The 11,702-nt window shown below is 37.7% G+C and overlaps 1 long non-coding RNA gene across 1 annotated transcript in view; it reads left to right on the forward strand.

Moving 5' to 3' along the window:
• The window catches only part of LOC133739724 (uncharacterized), a 57,518-nt gene extending 48,759 nt beyond the window's left edge, over positions 1-8,759 (forward strand). The window contains exon 4 of the long non-coding RNA XR_009860781.1: positions 8,717-8,759. This is a non-coding gene — a long non-coding RNA (uncharacterized LOC133739724). The remainder of the gene's footprint in view (positions 1-8,716) is intronic.
• Positions 8,760-11,702: the final 2,943 nt, after the last annotated feature.

The raw sequence follows: 11,702 nt of genomic DNA on the forward strand, positions 1-11,702 counted from the left end.
GGAAAAGCACACGAGAAACAGTGAGGGCAAAAACGTAAAGGCAATATTCCTAAGAGAGTTACTATTCCTAAGGGGAGGTGAGCTTTAGGTAAGAGTATAATAAGTACTCATCTGAAATTCTACCTTTTACCATTTCTAGAAAATACTTTTTAGAGAGAGATGCTTCTATGCCATAAAGAGTACTGAACTATTTCCTTAATCAACTTACTAGTAAACCCCCACATTCAGCGTAGCTATAATCAATTCCTATGTTCTAACACAGCTAGTTTAATGGGAATTGGGAACTGACTCTCGAGCTACTAGAGTACTAAGATCAGTAACTTGGAACACACAAAAAACACAAATTAATTGAATACAAAATTTTCATTAATTAAGATTTAAGAATCAAAATGCCTGAGTATTGCTGTAGCTAGCATATTAGACAACATATCATCGAAAAGGAGGAAAAACAAACACCTTAAAAAATGTAAGATAATTCTTTCAGAAGACTTGTTGCAAAAATAAACTAAAGTGCGGAAACACAATAAACTAAACGCTATACCTGAAGACGAAGAATGCGTGGCACAAAAATAGGATCAGTGACCAAAAGGCCCTCATCATAAAAAACTAGAGAGTGAGCTCTAGGAGCAAACAATGGCCCAATGAATGGTAAACCGTCCAGACCCAGTGGTCGACCAGCCCCCCGTGGCGCAGAATGAGGACGAGCATGTGGAACAATATCCTACAATATTATACAGGTGACTATGTCTTCACTTCAAATATTGCTCACATAATTTAAATTTAAATAATTTTGAAATGCTATACCTGTAGGCGAAGAATGCGGAAAGTGGCATCAGTGACCGCACGGCCTCAGGACCAGTAACAAGGGGGGTGAACCCTAGGAGCAAAGAGTGGCCCAATGAACGGTAAACCATCCGGGCCAAGTGGTCGACCGACTCGTGGCGCAACACGAGGGAGAGCGGCTGGCCTCGCACAATTCGATAGTCATTATTAATACGTTTACATAAAATAATAACAAAACAATAAAAACTACTTTTTATGAACAACTAGAATCTGCAGAATCAACCACACTACGGCTCTAAAGAAGGAAAACTAAACTTTAAAGAACTAATTGCGGTCATTGTAAAGAAAACCCAAGCAAGTAGAATCTGCATAAGCCACTTAAGGAAAGAAGATCAAAGTTTAAAGAAACAGTTGCAGTCATCAAGAACAAAGAGCGTAAATGAAGCAAAAGCCGAAAATTTTGGAAGAATCATTTTTGACCAATTTCAAAATACCAACACGCATCCAGTTAAGCAAAAACAATTTCTAAGACATTTACAACTTGAATAGGATGTCCACTCATGTTGAATATTTTTCTTTACAAAATTAATATACATGTTGAACCAATACCCTATGACCTGCACAAAACTTAGTGCTTAATTTAAAACCCTATCAATGTAGAAAGAATAAGTAGGGATCGTTCTCAACCGGGGATTAGGGCCTTATTAATTCCTGAAAAATAAAACGTTAGACAAATGAACAAAGAATATATATACAATATTTACAAAAATACAAAGAAAAGGAGATTTTTAGATTTTAATTCTAATTTAACAACTAATTATATACATGTGACACATCAAACAAAGAATCAAGATAGAATTATATGAATGAAACGAAAATAGATATAGTTAACTACTACTAACACGTTGGCAAGGTTTCAAAAATCAAATTACGAATCAAAATATGTCATAGCAAGGAATCAATCAAGAACAGAGATGAACGCATACAAAGTCTTTTTTATTTCCCTTAATTAAATTAACTAGATGAACGCACTACAGTTAACCCTATTAAGCATGCAATTACTAGTGGTAGCTAATCACTAACAAGAACACAATCAACGCATTAACCACATATGGAAGTTTGATCAATTCAAGCCAAGAACACAAGTTAAAATGATAATCAAGCATGCAAGACTCATTGTTAATTCACCTAAGTATTTATAGGTTTTTCACTTTAATTATTGAGACCTAGAACGCTAGCACATCTTAATATGGATTCAATTACGTGCTCATCAATCAAAGTATGCATCCTAAGATCAATTAACACATAAACGATGGGTTATTCGCACAAAACCAACAAACATGCTTAACATATATGAAATCACAATTTTTATTTTGAAAATCTAAAACCTAAAACATGCTTCATAGTATTCGAAACCTACATATCTAAATTCAACACTTCATCCAATCATGAAATTACAAATCATAAAACCAAAACAAGAATCGAAATCCAAATAAGATTAAAAATCGAAACCGTTTTACAAAGAAAAACTGAAAACAAAATAAGATGTTCAAGGTTACAATTTTGAATCCTTCAAGAACGCAAGAAGCTTCAAAGGTGGTGGAATGAATGGTGGCTCATGACAGGATGCTTGAATGGAGATGGAGATGCTTCACGGTCTTGAACTTTGAAGATTTATGAAGTCGCCAAAATATTGAGAAGAGAAGGAGATGAGTTTGTGTATTTTGATTCAGAATTTTGTGGTGTGTAAAACATCTTCACAAACCTCCCTATATATAGTGCACGACTATCTTGGGTATCAAGATCGAAATCTACTTTCATGACATCATTCAACCAATCAAAATATTCCATGAGAAGTAGAGAACAATCTTGAATCTTCTATGTAATCTTCTTGCCGAAATTATTATGTATCTTCCATCAAAATGGTCTTCATTCAACTCGTATCCAATCAGGAAACCTGAATCAATATTCTCTTTATTTTCTTTTCCATAATTCGCACGAAGTAGATTTTCTCCAAAACTCTCCCTTTTTGATGCATTGCTGAATCTTCTAGATATTCCTTTTATTTCTCATAACAAAAGCAATATTTATGGGAATCAAACTTCTCCAAGACGTCATAGATGATTCTAGAGACTCATGTGCAAGTCACATGCTTCAATCTTTGGGCCAGTCTTTTTCAATTGGACATTTTTGAAGCCCATCTTTATATGTGACGCCATTCTTGTGCATTCTAGAACATTCTTGAACAATCTTGAGTCATCTTAAAGCCACAACATCTCTTAGTCTTCCCAGGTCTCCTAGTACCATCATGATTCCTAATGTGATCAGGTTTCCCAGTCCAATTGGGACTCTGTCATTTCTTATTTCTAAACATCATTTTTTCGAGCTCACTCCTAGTTGACTTAGGATTCCTACTTCAACTGGGATTCCTTTTCCTAGTAGAACTGGGAAAACTTCATTTCTGTGCATATAACTCCTTGCCTTCCATTTCTAGACTCAAAAGTACCTAAAAAAGAAAACTAAGTTAGAAATGATATTGTTAAGAAAATAACTAAGTAAAATGTAGAGAGAAATGCATTAAAAACATAGTAAATATTACTCTCATCACCCTATTAGATAATTTCAATTACAAATTAACTTGATGCAAACCATGTCTGCTAAATGAATCCAATACCAATACATGCATTATCATAAAACTAATGCAAAACCAATTCCTAAAGGTGAAAACATTCATACTTTAAGCTATAAGTTTCACTTATGCTTCATACAAAATATGATCAAAAAGAATTTCATACTCTTAGATAAAACAAGATGACTGGATAAGCTTGCACCATAAGATAGTGTCGACCACAAACAGTTAGCAGACTCTTCACTCTATAGAGCTAAGCATGCAGGAAAAAAAACGCCTAGATGCAGACTTCTAACACATCTAGTTGTAGAAACGAACCATTGTCAACTCTATTTACACTAATTAAATTATACGCTGGTTATGAAAAAGATAACCAAACTCTTCACTTTCATAGCAATACACAAACCGCTTTACCACCAAACCACAATACATATCAAAGAATTATTAGTGACCACTGGAGATAATGCACCCCACTAATTCAGAGCCATAAGAAACACATGTAATTGGGGCTCATCAAGAATCAAAGACAAAAGAAAGCATAGAGATCTGACCGAGGGTGCAAAGAGGAGGCGCGTGGCGAAGGAGGACTCGCTGATCCACGCTGAGTCGGTGGAGGAGCACTCGAGGCACGCTATTGCGGAGGAGTCCCTGATCCACGCTGAGGCGGTGGAGGAGCGCTCGTGCCACGCCCAGGCGGAGGAAGAGTCGCCGAGGGCGGTGAAGGGGTTAGTGTGGCCAATTGGTGATGCGGTGAGCGACGTGGCTAAAAAGTGGCCGATCCTGTCGCCAATGAACGCCAAGGCGGCGGAGGAGTGCTTGTCGCTAGACCTATAAATGGACCGGATTTTGATCCGAACCCGCTCCGGATCCGTCGCTATTTGATGGGTTTGGATTGAAAATTTTGATCCGTTGATCCGTTAATAATCCGAATCCGTTAACCCGTTTATTTAATGGATCAAATACGGATTTAGGTCGATCCGATCCGTTAATGATCCGGTCCGTTTCATAATAATAAAATATTATTTTTTAATACGTTATTATTTTTTGAAAAATATAAAATATTAATAATTTCTTAATTCAATTTTTTTTGCAAAATCCTAAGGGACGTTCTTCGTAAACAAAGTCAATTAGTCCATCATCCAAGAAGCATTATTGATAAAGGCTTTGCTTAGTTTACCTAAAAGCTAAGAAGGTTGTAGAAGCACAATTAATCTCATACACATCTCCTGACATCTCTCATAATTTATCGGGCGTAGGGAATATTTTGATAATGTAATTCTACTTTCGGTGATACTCTTCATGATGTTTTAATAATTTATTAATATTTTATGAGGTATCATGATACAAATTTAATATTACTATTTAAAATTTAAAAATATTTAAAATTATAAACGGATCGGATTAGCGGATCGGGTATCCGTTTATCCGGTGGATACGGATTTGGATCGAGCTATCAATGATCCACCAAGTTAACGGAGCGGGTTCGGGTTGACTTTTTTTATTAGGTCGATTCGCTCCAAATCCGATTGTCACGCCCCGAATTTTGAATAATAAATTCAAATCCGAAACCTGAATAATTACAATTACAAAAAACCAAATCTCGAAACTTCGAGTTCATTATTACAATTCACTCTCACAATATATTATAAAGCTCAAATGAGCATAACACACCTCACAACTTACAATTGTTGTAAAACTCTAACAATTGCTCTAACCGCACGATCACCGTCCTGGTTCTCCTGTCCTGTAGGATTACCCGCTACACAATTTGAATAGTGTACCGGGAGTTGCAACAACACAAAACCCGGTAAGCTTTTTACAGCCAGTATGAGTAAACAAGAAAGAACTGTTGATTTATTAGATTTCAAGACTACCACAAACCCACGTTACTTTCTCACTCTCATATATATATATAGACACTTATGAGTTACTCTCAAATTCGCTCATAAGATTTCCCAACATTTGGTAGACAGACTCATATATATATATAGACCCTTATGAGTTACTCTCAATTTCCCTCATAAGGTTACCATATATATATTGACACTTATGAGTTACTCTCAATTTCACTCATAAGGTCACTCCACATTTGGCAGACAGACTAGAGCTCTAACTGAACGTAACCACTCGTCCGGCCACAGACGTGATTACGATTTAATACTATTAATAACCACCAGCCCGGTACGAGAGCGTGATTCACTAATAGATGCCATGGTCACCTCGTGACCTAGTGATCTCCACAGATCACAACAATTTATTGTTCCCCAACAATAAAACTCAACACCTCTCACAATATATTGTTTCTCAACAATAACTCAACACAACTCCAACAATACATATTATTTCACGTAATAATATATATACAGACATTCACACAGGAATGTCTAATACACCAACAATAGTTCATATGATTGCAAAATAAAGCAATTAAATATATTGGGTTCGTAATATGAACCACGTGAGGTTTACTCACCTCGATAATCCCGCTGCGTCTTCAATTCAGCTCAAAATACGATCCACAATCGTCCACCAACTCAAACCGTCAATCACCTAGTCCAATAATGATCTTGACTTAGCCAACAACTCAAATATGTAATTAAACGACGATCCAACGCTCAGATTCAAATTAAACGATGATCCAACGGTCGGATCTGAATTTAATGATGATCCAACGGTCGGATCCTCACGGATCGCCTTTAGGATCATCCTCCAAAAATATCACGAAGATCCAACGGTCAGATCTTCCTGAATCGCCTTTACTAACATCTCCACAAAATTATATGAAAATCCGACGGTCAGATTCTCACGAATCGCCTTCCGAATCACTATTTCTCAATTATACGAAGATCCAACGGTCGGATCTTCACCCGTGACCTCACAAGGTCACCGGGACAGTCATACGATCAACATATCCAAAATTGAAGCAAAACCGATGGTCAGATCTTCACAGATCGTAAACCGAAGATAAACGTAAAAACGTTAAATAGTAACGTCAAAACGTAAATCCACTATTTATCAACCTTTTCTAACATGACCATGTTATATATCAAAACGCTCGTATGGATGCATAGATCATCGCCTAGATAATGAAAACTCGAAATATGGTCTGATGCGCCGCCACAAGCGGTGGTCAGTGGGCGGTCAACGCGGCGGTCAACGCCGGTCAACCACCTCAGATGGCAAAGTGACCAACTACAAACTGGTTCAAAATGAAAGGGTGATCGACTTCCATACCTGGAGCTAAGTCTGGTTTGGCCTAGATCGTCCTAGATCAAGCGTTGAAGTTGGATTAATCCGGAGCGTCTGATCAGATTCCAGATTAAATCAGGGACGTCGAAAAAGTCAAACCATGATCTAGCGTTCTATACAAAAAATCGTGATGAAAGGCTTACATGGGGATGATCAGCATGAGGAGGAGATCACGAAAATGGGGACGATCGGCCCATGCAACGCCGGAAAAATGGTTTTCCGGTCGGGTCGGGTTCACCTAGCTGGGGTGTCTTCGATCTCCATCTGGGGGCAGCGTCGGGGCAAGGCGGTGGCAGGGAGCGGCTGGGCGGCTCGAGGCGACCTCGGGGAGGGCCGGGTCGTGGCCGGAGGAAGAGCGACGGCGCCGCTGGCGTCGGGTCGGGTCGGCGGGTCGGCAAGGGTGGGGAGGGTTTTGCGCGAGAGAGAGAGAGAGAGAGGGGGGACTATTCCGCAAAAAAACAAATTTTTTGTCCTTAATGAAAAAAATCAGATATTTTTCCTATTTATAGAAAATTCCCAATTTTCAAATATTCATAACTTAATCATACGAACTCCGAATATTGCGTTCCACATGTCCACGAACTCGTATCGACGAGCTCTACAACTTTCATGAAGGAAGTTTTCCCAAATTTTGAACGTATAAAAAGTCAACTTTGTTGACCCCCTAAAAACGTTCGTTTTCGAAAATAAAATCGTTCGAACTAATTCCACAACTTTTCCAAGCTTCGTACTCGCTCCTACTATCGTGAAATCATTTCTAAAAAAACCACGGAATTTAATTTGGATTTTCCGGGGTATTACACCGATCCATTTACAGGTCTACGTATCGCTGATGAAAGTCGCGTCGGCGAAGGAGAGCTGGAGGTCGCTGGACGGGTTGGTGAGGAAAATCGACGACGCGGAGGAAGGGAGCAACCCTCGGAGTCCGATGCTGATCTGGCCTACCGTCGGAAGGAAGCAGATCAATGTCGGAGTTCTTGCAGATTGCTGGAAGTTTCATTTTGCGTTCACTTGAGAGCTTTTTTTTCTTTCTGCTCTGATTTTGGGATTAGGGACTTGGGGGGTTTAGGATTTGGGAATTTTATAGGAACAGTTGGGCGCACATATCTAATCGGGTGATTGGCAACAAAAATATGCACAAACCATAAAAGAGTGAAACAAGAAATGAGAATTTGCGAAAACAAAAAACTAAACCACTGTCTTAATCTTTTGTTGAAAATCCAATTAGTACGTTTGCCCTCTATCTTTTGGAAGAACAAAGCCTTGGATGAGTAGAAGCAGAAGAGGGCTCTTGAATACATTGTGAACAATCGAGGATCATTGATATTATACAGGATGTTCTTATTGAGGATCAGTGTAGATTCAGCACAAAAGTGACATTGCGGCATATGCCACATCATTTTGTATAAAATTTTGATATCTCTAGAACTACTCAAAGCTAATTAATACACCTCTCTGTCGGTCTACTTAAAGTCTAAAGTTTATTAAACCAAGCCTGAGGCTTTTATATCAAGTTTGCAACCAAGGGATAGAGAATATTTTGAAAGAAGATTCGTATTGTATGTGTGAAAACTATTTTTGATGCCATTTCCTGCCCGGCTCTTCATGCAATGGAATGCGTTACTACAGATATATCACAATCATTACACATTAGAATTTAGAAGATGAAATTCTTATTGAAGATGCATGAATATCTTAGATCACTCTAAGAAACATAGCCGTTGCTAGTAGGAATTGTTGCATTTGGCTTCTAGCTTGGAATGTTTTTGCGCTTGGCATTTTTATACGTTAACTATTTTTTGTTATTACCACAATATAAGCTGTTCCATGATAAAATCTTGTATTCTAAGTTTCTAAGGTTGGATTGTCCTGCTTAGATTTTGATCTTTGCCTTGGGTTTGAGGCATGGTTATATGTGTCTTGCGTTCTTATTTAGCATATGTTTCTTCAGATTTTATTGATCGAGCCCATGTTTAGGCTCATGCAGGACTTGCCTTGTTATAGATTTTATCGCAATTTTCCTTGCAATGTCAATTTTTATTTGCTACCGTGCAGGATGATTTGGCTAACCTTCAGACGAAGAAGGATGAGGAGAAGGTGAGAGTTCATGAAATTGTCACAATATCCTAGTTCTTTTTTGATGTAGTTATTTGACTAATTATTAATAAAAAGCTGTTATTCTAATGATGAGCAGGCACTGAAGGAGCTTAGAGCCAAGGTACAACAGAAAGGGTCTTTTGGAGGTGCTAGCCTCAAGAAGAGTGGAAACAAATTAAAGGGGTTTTTGAAACCTAAAGTTCAGATGTGGTGTAATATTATATGTATTGAAGTCTTTCAATTTATGGGATGGTCTAATTTCTAGCTGAATGTGCTCCTGAACACTTGTACGAGTGTCAATGTGTAACAATTTTTTTGAAGACTGGCAAAAGCCACGTTAGGTTGGAGTGGTGGTGCTCCTTCCTATATTTTCATTATTTATACTTGGACAATACAATGAGGGGGGCATAGAGTCTAAACCTCGTGATAAAGAACAATCATCCTCAATAAGAACATCCTGTATAATATCAAGCGTGTCCTCCACCCAAAACTTATCCAACATGGATGTATTAGCAAGGGGGGCAAGTCTTGAATGATCGAATTCATTCAATATGACAAAAAGTCATATATGCCTCTAGAAGGCTATAGTCTTGGGTAGGAGACTATAATATATATTATATGTCGTAGGGGGGTGTGGTTAAGCCCATAAGGGAATCACCTAGGGAAGAAACCCAACTTCTGTGATTGGAGATCCCATGAAGGAAGTTCAATTTTTCATACTGCATGACTCATTTACATATATAGCACAAATTTTTAGGGAGACATCCGAAAAGAGATTCTCCCTCACATCCCTAAGGCATTAATGTGCTATATTAATGCATGTGAAATTAAGGAAAGGTATCTTACCTTGAATAAATTTAGAGGCGGGCAAACTCCCGCGGGGTATTGTCACATGTACTCTTGGAGAACTCACCTAAGTGAGAGTAGTTGTGAGGCCGTAACTGTGAGAGCTGGGCTACTCTCTAATAACTTTCATGAGTATCAAGATTAAGCGCATGGCCATAAATAGTGCTAACCCGCGCCAAGTTTACGTATTGATATCATGTGTGTGACAATGTGTAATTTGATTAAAAGAGGTCTAGTTCAAGACTCATAGTGAACTATGATTCCTTCAAATGAAAGTTGTTTACAATAAGTGTAAGTTCAAGTTCGGAAGACACCTACACCCATTGCATGGTATAAAAGTTGCCCAAATTTCCTTCTCTCAACCATCCCATCTTTTTGAGTTCATTGAGTTTTGAATCTTGTGGGGGATTGTTGGTTTTTTATTAAATTATTAAGATTCAAAACTCATATTATTATTTAAATAATATTAATTTAAATGAAGAGTCATATCTTTTCCAAGGGTTATAAAGAGTTCTATAAACATTAACTCTTGAGACAAAAGGTAGAGGACTTTGTACTACTCTCATTCTCTTACTCTTCATCTTTCTTCTTTTTGTTCCTATTTCCTAATCCTTAGGCAGCCGATAAACACTTGGCACCCTGTCTACCATTAGTCGTGCAAAGGGTTGTATATTCGAGTTGTAGACGACCGTTATGAGCTGCACGTGCAAAGGGTTGTATCTTGTTCTCACAGGCTTGACATATCTCTTCTTCTTTATATTATTTGTGTCTATAACTCTATATGATGTGCTCAATTAATTTAATTGATTTGGTTGCCCGATTAGATTTATTAAATATGAATATTTGATACCATATCTCCAACATAAGACGAGATTCATATTGCTCTTGATGTTAGCTCAGTTATACTCCCATTGCTTTACTTAAAGAAGAGGATATCATTCTAATACTTGTTCTTATTGCCTTTTGGGCCAACCTTCCTAATTGATCATGAGATAAAATATGCAACAAATGATCTATAAATAAAGTTCTACAAGATAACCTACCAGCCAGAGCCTAGACTTAATGTTTTATCTGTATGGCTTGTCCCTGTTTGCCTTTATTCCAGCTTTGGTAAGTCCCTTGTTTTGATGTATTTTTATCCTTAGCCTTATTACTAAAGAGATGTATTTCAGAAACGTTTCGATCTCCCCAAAGCTTATTCCAGCTATTTCGACTTATGCACATTAAAATGTAGATCTAGGGTGGGAGGAAAACATTTATCAGAAATTTTCTGGATGTCAAAATTTTACGTTGCAAAAGTTGAATCCCGGGGATGCTTTCTTAAATGCTGTTACTTCTAAGAGTTTGGACATTAATGTTTTAGGTTAGAATTACTAAATGGTAAATTTTTCCTTGTTTATCAAGAGCCAATGCTTTCATAGGTGCATTTTACTATGAAAAATCTCAGATTTAGATGGATACAGTAGCTAGCTGACGTTGCTACTCTCTGCTTGCAGTGTCTCTGCCCTCTCCAACAAGTAATTGCTTGTGTGGCTGTGGTCATGTCCGCCATTTTGTGGTCATTAACCTTCAAACACACATTATGTCAGCAGGTGAAAGGTGGTTCTTGATTGTGGCCGGGATCCTTCTGCTGCAGTTAGCTCTGGCTGTTGTGCTCAAGCTTTATTTGTTCACCATCACATTTTAAGAGTACTAATGAGTTTTGAGTTGGTCTTCTCTCTTGATAATTTTCCTGATCCACTTCAGCAGTCAATGTGATTAGGTGAGTTCCCCGTAGTGTTCTTTACAATGTTATGTATTGTTCGAATTAACTTCGACTTATAACGACCAATTGTAAGAAACAGTATGCTTAAGCAATCACAAACACATAATTTAGATCCTATACTAGATCAAATCATGTATATTCAAAGACTGAATTCTATTCCTCCATTGTTTGGAAATCTCTTTGAGTTAAATCCAAGTAAGAAGAAAATCTCCTTGAGGAAGATTCAAGTGAAGTGAAATCTCCTCTAGACATATCTTAGAGAGGCAATATCCCTTGAGATGGATCCGAGTGAGGAAGAAAATCTTTAACGGATCCCTTTGAGCCAGATCTAAT

Source organism: Rosa rugosa, chromosome 1, assembly GCF_958449725.1.
Source record: "Rosa rugosa chromosome 1, drRosRugo1.1, whole genome shotgun sequence".
NCBI lineage: Eukaryota > Viridiplantae > Streptophyta > Magnoliopsida > Rosales > Rosaceae > Rosa > Rosa rugosa.